This window comes from Carassius auratus, unplaced genomic scaffold (genome assembly GCF_003368295.1).
Source record: "Carassius auratus strain Wakin unplaced genomic scaffold, ASM336829v1 scaf_tig00005985, whole genome shotgun sequence".
Classification (NCBI taxonomy): domain Eukaryota; kingdom Metazoa; phylum Chordata; class Actinopteri; order Cypriniformes; family Cyprinidae; genus Carassius; species Carassius auratus.
Genome location: NW_020523722.1, coordinates 11,898 through 21,682, shown reverse-complemented (window position 1 = coordinate 21,682; position 9,785 = coordinate 11,898). Strand labels below are relative to the sequence as shown.

Here is a 9,785-nt window from a genome sequence, read left to right as displayed (position 1 = left end):
GTCAGTTTAATGCATCCGTTTTGAATAAAAGTATACATTTCTGTAAAAAATATCTAACAAAAAAAACATTACTGACTCCAAACATGAATAGTATTTTATATATTAGTTTAGATATGTATTTTTATGTCTTTAAATCCAGAGCTGTATTCAGATCCACTGCCATTCCTTGAGGTATTCTAAAGTTGTGAAGTATGCACTTGTTCTATTTTCTTTCTCCATGCACATTTACCGAGAGAGGTGCTATGGATGACTAGTGTGAATCACGAGTCACGCGAGTCTGTCTGTTATATTGCTGCTATAAATATGAGGATTGTCAACAGGTGAGACAGCAGCTCTGATATCGCTCATGCTCTACTGCTGCACTCCTCCACTCCTTTTTCAATCTGATTTCATTCTAACCCCACAGGATTATTTGTATTGAAAAGTGCCACCCTTTGATTGCATGCAATTTCGCACTCGATCTGACGCCGTCCCATTCTGCAGTTTCCTCAGTGTGAGCATTACACTCACCTCTTTTGCTGCATCTTCTCTTTCCCTCGAGGTCGTCCTGAAAAGCCCTTGCCTTCTAGCTGCCTGTTTTTGGCTCTCACTTTTATTGCTTTGTGATAAAGATTAGCAAATGCTCCAGTTAAAGCCTTTTGAGAAATCGGTGCCAAATTTAGACATCTGTTGGCTTAAAAAAAGGCAGATCTAAAGACAGAGGGAAGAAAACATGCAGAAGTGAAATGTGCATTTGCTTCCAATATACTGACTGATATCTAAACTATTTCTATCTGTTTTAGGCATAGCAGAGGATTTGTGATTATAGTCTTCATTACAAGAATAGGTTATCCAAAAATGAAAATATTGTCATCATTTACTCACCCTTGTAGTTGCATGCAACTATAACGGATGAGGACACACTTTTAAAAAGAATGAAGGTGCTAGGGGAAAGTAACTCATGCTACTTGTTGTTACAACATTGGTAAAGATGGATTGCTAGAAGGGGAGGAGCAGACCAAAATATAAGTGAAAGTTAAAATCTTGACAGATGCATAAGCTCCCATTAGTGTGTTCATGAGAAATAGAACAATTCATTATTTTGAGATGAATTCTTTCAGTCAGTCAGTTCATTTAGTTCACAAATGATATTGATGTAAAGAATGAGTCATTCTTGAATCAGACAGTATAGTGATGTGGGATTCAAAACTTTGAGCCTGATCTTTTCAATGCATCAGGGGGTATTGGTCGAACTATCACTTTAAACCATCGATTGCTTGTTTTCCTCCCTTTGTGGGTTTCTTAGTATGTCTGAATTCACCCCCCGGTCTGGCACATAGAGAGCTAGCTATAATTACTCAGCTAAGCACTAAAACAGAGCAGATAATTAATAATTAAGGAACACTTTAATTAATAGCCACGTCAGGCACAGCCTGGCACGGGTCCATGCTGCCATGTGCACCCTACGGTGTTCCTTTAGTGGTAGATTTGGACCAATGGTATGTAGAGAGAATTTAATGCATCTTAATGCAGTCTCATTTAAGCTGATTCAGACCGAGTGCGCACAGTTCACAGACACATGCTGTTACTGAGACTCCAAACAGCATTCATTGCACATACTGTACATAGTCATTGGTATAACAGCATCTTTTTTTATTTTAATATATATTAATAAAGCAAGTAATGAAAAGATTAGATTTTTTTTGTTATGGCATATCCTAAAGTATGTATTGCAGTATCATGTTCGAAGATGACTGAACCATTAATGATTTGCACCTGTGTATTAGTACAATGGGTTACTCATTAAGCTTCAGTTACAGTTAACTGTGAGTGCTTTTTGGAAGTTTTAAATGTGAGTTAAGAGAAATGTGCATATAGATATTGGCTATTTGGGTTTTTCAAATCTGGTAGTGTGACTGTAGGGTTCTGGTCAATAAATTGACTTTCCATCAGTATTCTAATAGGAATCCATGCTTGTCAGCTAATGCTGTTGATGTTCATAAACGTTATGACCTGCGGCATTATCTGGACAAATGCAACCATCAGTTTGCTCACAGTTGTAACTAATTGTAATTGTACTGTGTTCATTTTAAATATGCATTTTAGTTAGTTTAGTGTCATTTTTAACCTTCTAGTTTGAGAATTCACAATACGCAATGTTTTGTGACATTTTATATAAACAGTATTTATATATTTTGTATATAGATATTATCATTTTATATACTCAGTATGCTACCAAATGTTTTTGAAATAAGAATTAATTAAGACATAGAATTAATTTTTCTTCCCAAGTTGCCATTTATTTGATATTATAAAATAGTATTACAATTTAAATAACTTGTTCTATATATATATATATATATATATATATATATATATTACAGAAATTATTTGAAATACATAGTCACATTGTAAAATTGATTGCTGTATAAAACAGTTTTTTCTTTTTCTTTTTTACTGCTCAAACTCACACACACACACACACACGTCTGGTCAGCTATCCTTGTGGGGACTCTCCATAGGCATAATGGTTTTATACTGTACAGACCATATTTTCTATCGCCCTACACCAACCCTACCCCTTAACCTAACCCTCACATGAAACTTTCTGCATTTTAAGATTTTCAAGAAACTTCATTGTGTAATTTATTAGCTTGTTTACCCGTGGGGACCTCAATTTAGGTCCCCACCGTGACACAAGTCCCCATGAGTCTGTGTGTATTCAGGTTTAAGTCCCCACCAGAATAGAAAAAACAAGTACACACACACACACCACACACACACACACACACACACACACACACATGCTTTAGTAAAATGTTAGTTGCAGTTTTTATATTTATTTCAATCAATGATTGTGTTTTTGTTGATGATGATTAAGTAAAAGGTTACAATAATCAGCATATATATTATATATATATAATATATATATAATATATATATATATATATAATATATATTCATAATGAGGAGCTTTTTATGAGTCACAGTGGGTTCATCATCATCAGTTGTGTTTCTGGTTGGTGGTATCTTAGAGAAATAATATCTAGACCTCAAGACAGTTGTACAGTTGTTCTCCAACATGAGTCTGTAGGTGGAGGTCTTTGTCCATGTCAGAAAGTTTGCAGGCAGCTGAAGAGGGTAGGGTGGTTTTCAACATCCATCTCTGGGGTCCACTCAGATTGAGTAGAGCCAGGCAGCTTCCCGTCGAGAGCACTGGACCGAGGTTCAGCGAGCCTGGAAAACTCGGGTACATAGTAAAATGTGCAGAGTGCTTTTAGAAAAACCGTGTAGAAAAAAAGCAAAAGCCCCAAACCAAACAAACAGAGGGGTTGAGAGAATGTTCTCCTCGTAGGGAGAAAACACTTTAGAGCACTTTCCTCTATTTCCATCCTGTTCTTATTCAGTGTATACACAGAAACAAATGAGTCATGATTAATAATGCATGTTTTCAGAGAGGGCTGCCCTGCTGCACTGACCACACACTGAACTCTCACTCTGTTATGCACTTGCTCTCAGTTACTTTTCCTCAGTTCAAGGGATAGTTCACTCAGAAATGAACTCACCCTTATCTTTTTCCAAACCCAAATGATGTTATATTTTTCTCAGAAATGAGAAAACTGTGAAGAATTTTCAGTGCATACTGTTATCATCTCTTTAGTGACTGAGGGCTGACAAGATACAAAAAAAGAGAAGCACTATAAAAGTGGTCCAGATGGCACTACATTAAAACTCTTTATGTGAGGGAAAGATACAAATTGAAATTATTATTAGCAAATGATGTTTTTCAGAAAAATCAAAAGTGATTTTACATAGAACATAGAAATTGTATTAAACATCTGCTTTAATGTTTTAAATAACTTTTGTGACTATAAAATGTTCTTTTGTCATTTAGTACAATACATTTGTCTGTAAAACGGAAACAACATACTTATTCTCACCTGCTTATTAAAATATATTAAAGAAAAAGTGATCATACTTCTATTTTAAATGATTACACACCCCTTTCATGACAAAGATTGGTAAAGATATAGAATAAACAAAACTTAAAGCTGTGTTCTTATTGTATTCTTGTCTTTTTTTTTTATGACCAACGTTGTGTATATATACGACTGATATTTATATATATATATATATATATATTAGGGCCGGGACTCGATTAAAAAGATTAATCTAATTAATTAGAGGCTTTGTAATCGATTAATCGAAATTAATCACATTTTAATCGCAGATAAATATTTGACCTGGGAACAGTGTGAAGTAATTTTTTTTTCACATGGATTTATAGTATACCATTGTATAATGACTGAATACATAAGCTTAAGCAACAAAATATTGTTTATTTTTGTTCAACCAAGTCTAGCAGACCAGTGCAATTTTTGCCATGAAGTGTATCAATGGCATATTTAGAAACAATTTAGAAATATTACATTTCAGAAATTCAGGAAGCTTATAGGTGCTGGAACCTTCTGTAAAGTGTTTTTTAAGTAAAACACAATACTGTCAATTACATTCAGAATATTGGAAACACTGACTATTAGAAAACATCTCTCTGTTGCTTCAGAGGCCATAACATACTAAGTTCAACTCTCAATAACCTTGGCCAAAACAATAAAGAGTTCAACAAACTGCCAGTTGCACCAACAAAATAATACATAGTTCAACATAAAGTGTAAAGTCCACGCTAGCTGCTATATGAGGTGATACTTGAGGCTCGATCATGTGCTGCGGTGATATGCGAACGCTAGTTGGTGCTTCAGTATAATCGGTCCGCCGAAACTCATCCAGTGAGAAACGTTCCGCGGTGCAAAAATAAGTTATTAAAAATGCGGGAATTTTTTTTTCTGTAATTAATTAATCTTAGTTAATGCGTTATTTTTTGTGTAATTAATTCATATCAATTAACGTGTTAAAGTCCCGTCCCTAATATATATATATACTTTAACCTTATTATTGCATTATAAGATTTAGTAGAATTCCTTATAAAATTAATGTATTTTTCTTATTCTTATATGTTTACTAGTGTTTTAACTTCATTTTCTCCTTTTTGTAAAATTTTTAGTTTTTTTTTATATTAACATTTAGGTACCCACTTTATATTAAGTGGCCTTAACTACTATGTACTTACATTTCAATTAATAATTTAGTACAATGTATTTATTGTGTACATACTGTACATGTTTTTACATTGTACTTATATTTAAAAAAAAAACTACATGTAATTACATCTCTATTTAATTTCTGTAATTACATTTATAATTACACTGTTGACCCATACTTTACACCTTAACCCACCCTTAAACTTACCCATACCTACAACCCTCTCCCTAACCTTACCCCATCCCACCTCAATAGCAGCAAAAGTGTTTTACAATACAATATGAACACAGTAAGTACATTGTACTTATTTTTTATGTAAGTACATAGTAGTTAAGGCCACCTAATATAAAGTGGGACCACAATTATTAAACCATTTAAGTTGGATAACACTAGTTTGTGTACGTGTGTGCGTATGGCTTAAAGATTTGGAATAAAGTGCATGAGTAGTATATGTGCTACTTTTCTTTTTTTCTTTCCTTTTGGCACAAGCTGTATAATGGTTCTTTCAGAAATGTTGATTTCTGCATTTCATAGACAAAATAAAAGAATAAAAACAAAACAAAACAAAAGGGTGAGTAGATGTAAATTTTCACATTTGGGTGAACTATCTCTTTAAGGGTCTCTGCCCAATGCCCAAATGACAACACAATGGCACACAAGCAGAGCGAATGGTCTGAATGGCTGTGGTCTCTGGCAGGCGTTCTCCATCAGCAGTGACTGCGATCTGAAGGTGAACCGGGTCAGGGATGTACACGATGATTTGTTTAGCCAGAGCACCGTTGAGAACCATCTGTCCTGTAATTCAGGTGAGCATCTGCTGAGCTGCAGATGGCAGGAAAAGTGCAGGAGGGGAGGACGGTGCCTGCTCTCAAACAGGTTCAGTTTGTCCTGAGCCAGAACCAGAGGATCGGGGCAACTGCGCAGACCCCGTTGTAACTGTCCTTTAAAGATATTCTTTGTGCACTGAGATGCCAAAGCTTGCCATGCACAGCATTTTATTAGCCTGTTTTTGGCAGAAGTCTTGGAAACTTACAAAGTTTCAAGTAAAAGAAAAATGTCTTGTGCAGAAGTACTTTATGATTTGGCCAAAACCAGGAACTCCATCTGCTTTAGTATTGAATTAACTGCAAAAATGTTCACCATTTGCTTTTAATTGTATTTCAAAGTTACTTAAATTGATTTTGGCCAATTAAATTGATCAGTATTAGCAGGACATAGTTTAATTAAAAGATGCAGCAACATCTGCTTTCCCATCTATCTACCTAATGTCTTTCCATCCATTCTTCTTTCTTTCTTTGTCAATCTGCATGTCTGTTGACCGTAATGTCTGTCCTTCCATCCACTATTTCTTTATTTTAATACTTTGTAAACTCTTTGTACAAAACAAACATGTATTCAACTAACTTTGCTTCTCTACTTAAACATTAACCTGAATATAACCTGAATTTTCTTGAAATCAACTAATTTTAATTCTTCTTCCTTACTGCAATGAAATTCCAAAAGGTGCTCAGTCCTAAAATACAGATAAATTATCTGATTTCCTAGGCCTCATTTGGTTGTTCTATACTGTTATTACAGATATGCATTGCTATTTTTTTTTTTTTGTTATTTTAAGAAAGCTTTTATCAGATTTAGGAGAACATTTAGGAGAGGCAATACATGCACAAGTCATCACAAAGCATCCTTTGCCTGACATCCACCTGTTGATGTACTGAGCAATAGATGTAGACATTTAGGAGTTAAGTTAATACTAGATTTGAGCAGCAATCCTGGTTCTGGTTTATTTTGTGATGGGATCACTTGGGACAGAGGTTAATGCTGAGTGCAAATGGTGTCCTGACTACATGTGCATGAGATGATAGGATGTCTAACACAGGGTGAGTTCAGTAACCTCTGGTGCCGCTCATGTTTTTTAATGTGAGGGTTTTCCTTCACTTCTCTCTTTTAAGCAGGTCTTCATGCCTCAGCCGTCCTCCTGTTGCACGCCTGGAGCAGCTAATTATCTGAATAAACACCATCAGATCTCTCTCTCTGCTTCTCCTCCCTTCCCTCTGTAGACAGCACTCTGTAGGGGCCGCATCTTCACAAGCAGCTCGACAGATTGAGCTGATTACAAGCCTCCTGCTGTAGTGACACTCACCCTGTTTGACCCATGAGCCCAGATGAACTTCTTCGTACATTAGCTTTCTTGATACCCATTTAATTGTATAGTACAACTATCAGACCAGCAGACTTCTAAACCTCGAACTTAACCACACGAGTCCTGGACTGTTCATCGGTGTGGCTGATGATGCTGTCAGACTATTTTTTAAAGCAGATTAAATCTATCTATCAGATTAAGTCTAATGTTCACAGTTTTCCTAGTTTTTTTTTTTTCAAATATATATTTGTAGTGCAGTTATTAATATAATAATAATCATTTTGCAATTATAATATCTCTTATTTTATTTTATTTTGGGGATTTTGTATATTTGGATTTATTAATAATAATAGTAATAATAATGATCCTAAATAATAATAATTGTTATCATCATCATTATTATTATCATTGTTGTATAGCCGTATTGATGTATAATCACAAAAACCCTACAAACAAGAACAACAAACATTGATTTTTTTTTTAATCCAATTTAAATTCCAATAACAATTTTTATGAGAAAAGAAAATGTTTTTCCCCAAATCATGCAGTCCTGTATATTTGTACTTTCACTAATAAATATTTTTCTTCTCTGCATTTGTCCAAATATTGGTTATTTTGGTTTGCCAAGAAGCAACTAAATATTTGTTTGTTATTTTTATCCAAATGTGTCATTGATTTTCCTGGATCCCTCTTTATTTTCTCTGACGTGGTCATCAGTTTGTTGCTGGTTTTCTGGTCAGCATGTCAGGTTAGCTTGAGGCAGAGTCTATTCCTCTGCGTTGAAAGGTGGTGTGTTGTTACCACAAACCTGTTAAGCGTGGCTGATGCTATTACACAAGGCTGTGTGCTGGCAATTACCGTGTCATGCTCTTTAATGAGAACAGGTACTGTTGTGCGTGTGTGATTACTTCTGCGTGGAGGCAAGGTGAAGACTAACCTACTGACCTTCTGACTCAACACATGCTATTGGACTTACATTAAAGCAGTGGCCGTATCTAGGTACCAGAATATCATAGAGCCACCATATAGGCAATGCATGAGAAATCAAAACCCTCATCGTCTTCAAAAAACACTAAAATATTTTACTTTCGAAAATGAATACAAAATTTAAGGTCACATTTTGTTCATATTTTGTTTTCCAGACCAGTGCACAGTAACAAGATCATACCTGTTCCTGCACAAATTTTGGTTCTTCAGCACCATCTACTATTTTGGCAACTGGGCTTTCCTTGTGGTAATGTATTTTCCAAAAATGCTCTTTTTTTTTTTTTTTTACATGAAATAGCTTGTTATAATTAGTGAAGGAAATTGCATGGATGACACATGAAAATGTAACAATAATTAATATTATTCTGTAGCCCTATAATAAGTCTTTTGTTGTGTTGCAGGTCTTCCTTATTGGTTTGGTTGTTTCATGCTGTAAAGGGAAGAAATCTGTAATCGAAGGGGAAGTTGATGCAGACGATTCAGATGTCAGTGATGATGAATATGTGCATTAACTTTGTACTAAAAGTCCTGTTTTTACTTTGTTTGGTTGCTAGTCAGAGCTGGAATGAAAAACAATTAAAATAGTTCTTCATCTTCACGCAGCACATATTTCGTTCTTCATTCAGAGAGAGAAATATTGCTGTTCTGTAAGATTCAATTGAATATGTTATGATGCCAAGTAGGTTCTGTGTCACTAGGCATTTTCATGTTAAACTGATAGTAGTAGTCTGATATGCTAACCTGTCTTTACTACTGACCCTTACTTCTAATGAAGGGTGTGTATGTGTGTCATTTTGCATTGCACTCTAAAATAAATCAACAACAAAAATTGTTAAATTTAGTTAGAAATAAGTTTAAAAGATTCAAATATTTTTTTGTTAATATGAATAAAAGGCTCGAGATCCTTCTGCTGATTTATTTATTGAGTGTTTTTTTTTAAGCTGTGCATATCTGTAATTTGTGTTTCTGAAGTGTGTTACTTTAATCTCTGAGGTTGAATTGCTATCATACTGCTTGTGGACAACAGTTGATTTATTTCACATAAGTTTACATTTTGGAATTATTTGACTGAACTTGCACTTTTCTAGAGATGATGATTAAGATTGTGTAAAAAATGTATTTATCATACAGTATTGGCCTGTTTTGTGGTTTCCTGAAATTAACATTTATTATGCAAGATGCTTCTGTTATAATGCAGTTTTGTGTCATTAATAAAGCTTACAACAGTATCTCTGGTTTTAAAATGGATCCAGTTGCTTTTTTATATTATAGTTTTTTTTTTTCAATTATATCATTATATCAGTTTTTATCATTAGATCATTCAGATGGTTAATTAATGTTAAATAAAAATATGTAGATTTACAAATCGGGAATCATTTCTTTTGCCAGGAAAAAAACATCTTAATTCCATGTCCCTTTTATATGTAATGGCATTATTTCTGTAGAACAGTTTTGACAGACTGAATTGACCTAGTGGTCATTCAAAAGGTAGTATGATTGTGCTTAAATGTATGTAGAATAAAGCATACAATAAAATACGTTTTCCCCCTCAACAGAATGAGACATTCAGCAAATACTT

General features: G+C 34.4%; 1 long non-coding RNA gene across 2 annotated transcripts; it reads left to right on the top strand.

Moving 5' to 3' along the window:
* Positions 1 to 94: 94 nt before the first annotated feature.
* On the top strand, positions 95 to 9,435 carry LOC113071114 (uncharacterized). 2 transcript variants are annotated; one of them, XR_003280046.1, is made up of 3 exons: positions 95 to 320; positions 8,362 to 8,453; positions 8,608 to 9,435. It is a non-coding gene; the product is annotated as an uncharacterized LOC113071114 (long non-coding RNA). The 2 variants fall into 2 exon arrangements; XR_003280045.1 differs by lacking the exon at positions 95 to 320 and having other exon boundaries at positions 7,835 to 8,453.
* Positions 9,436 to 9,785: the final 350 nt, after the last annotated feature.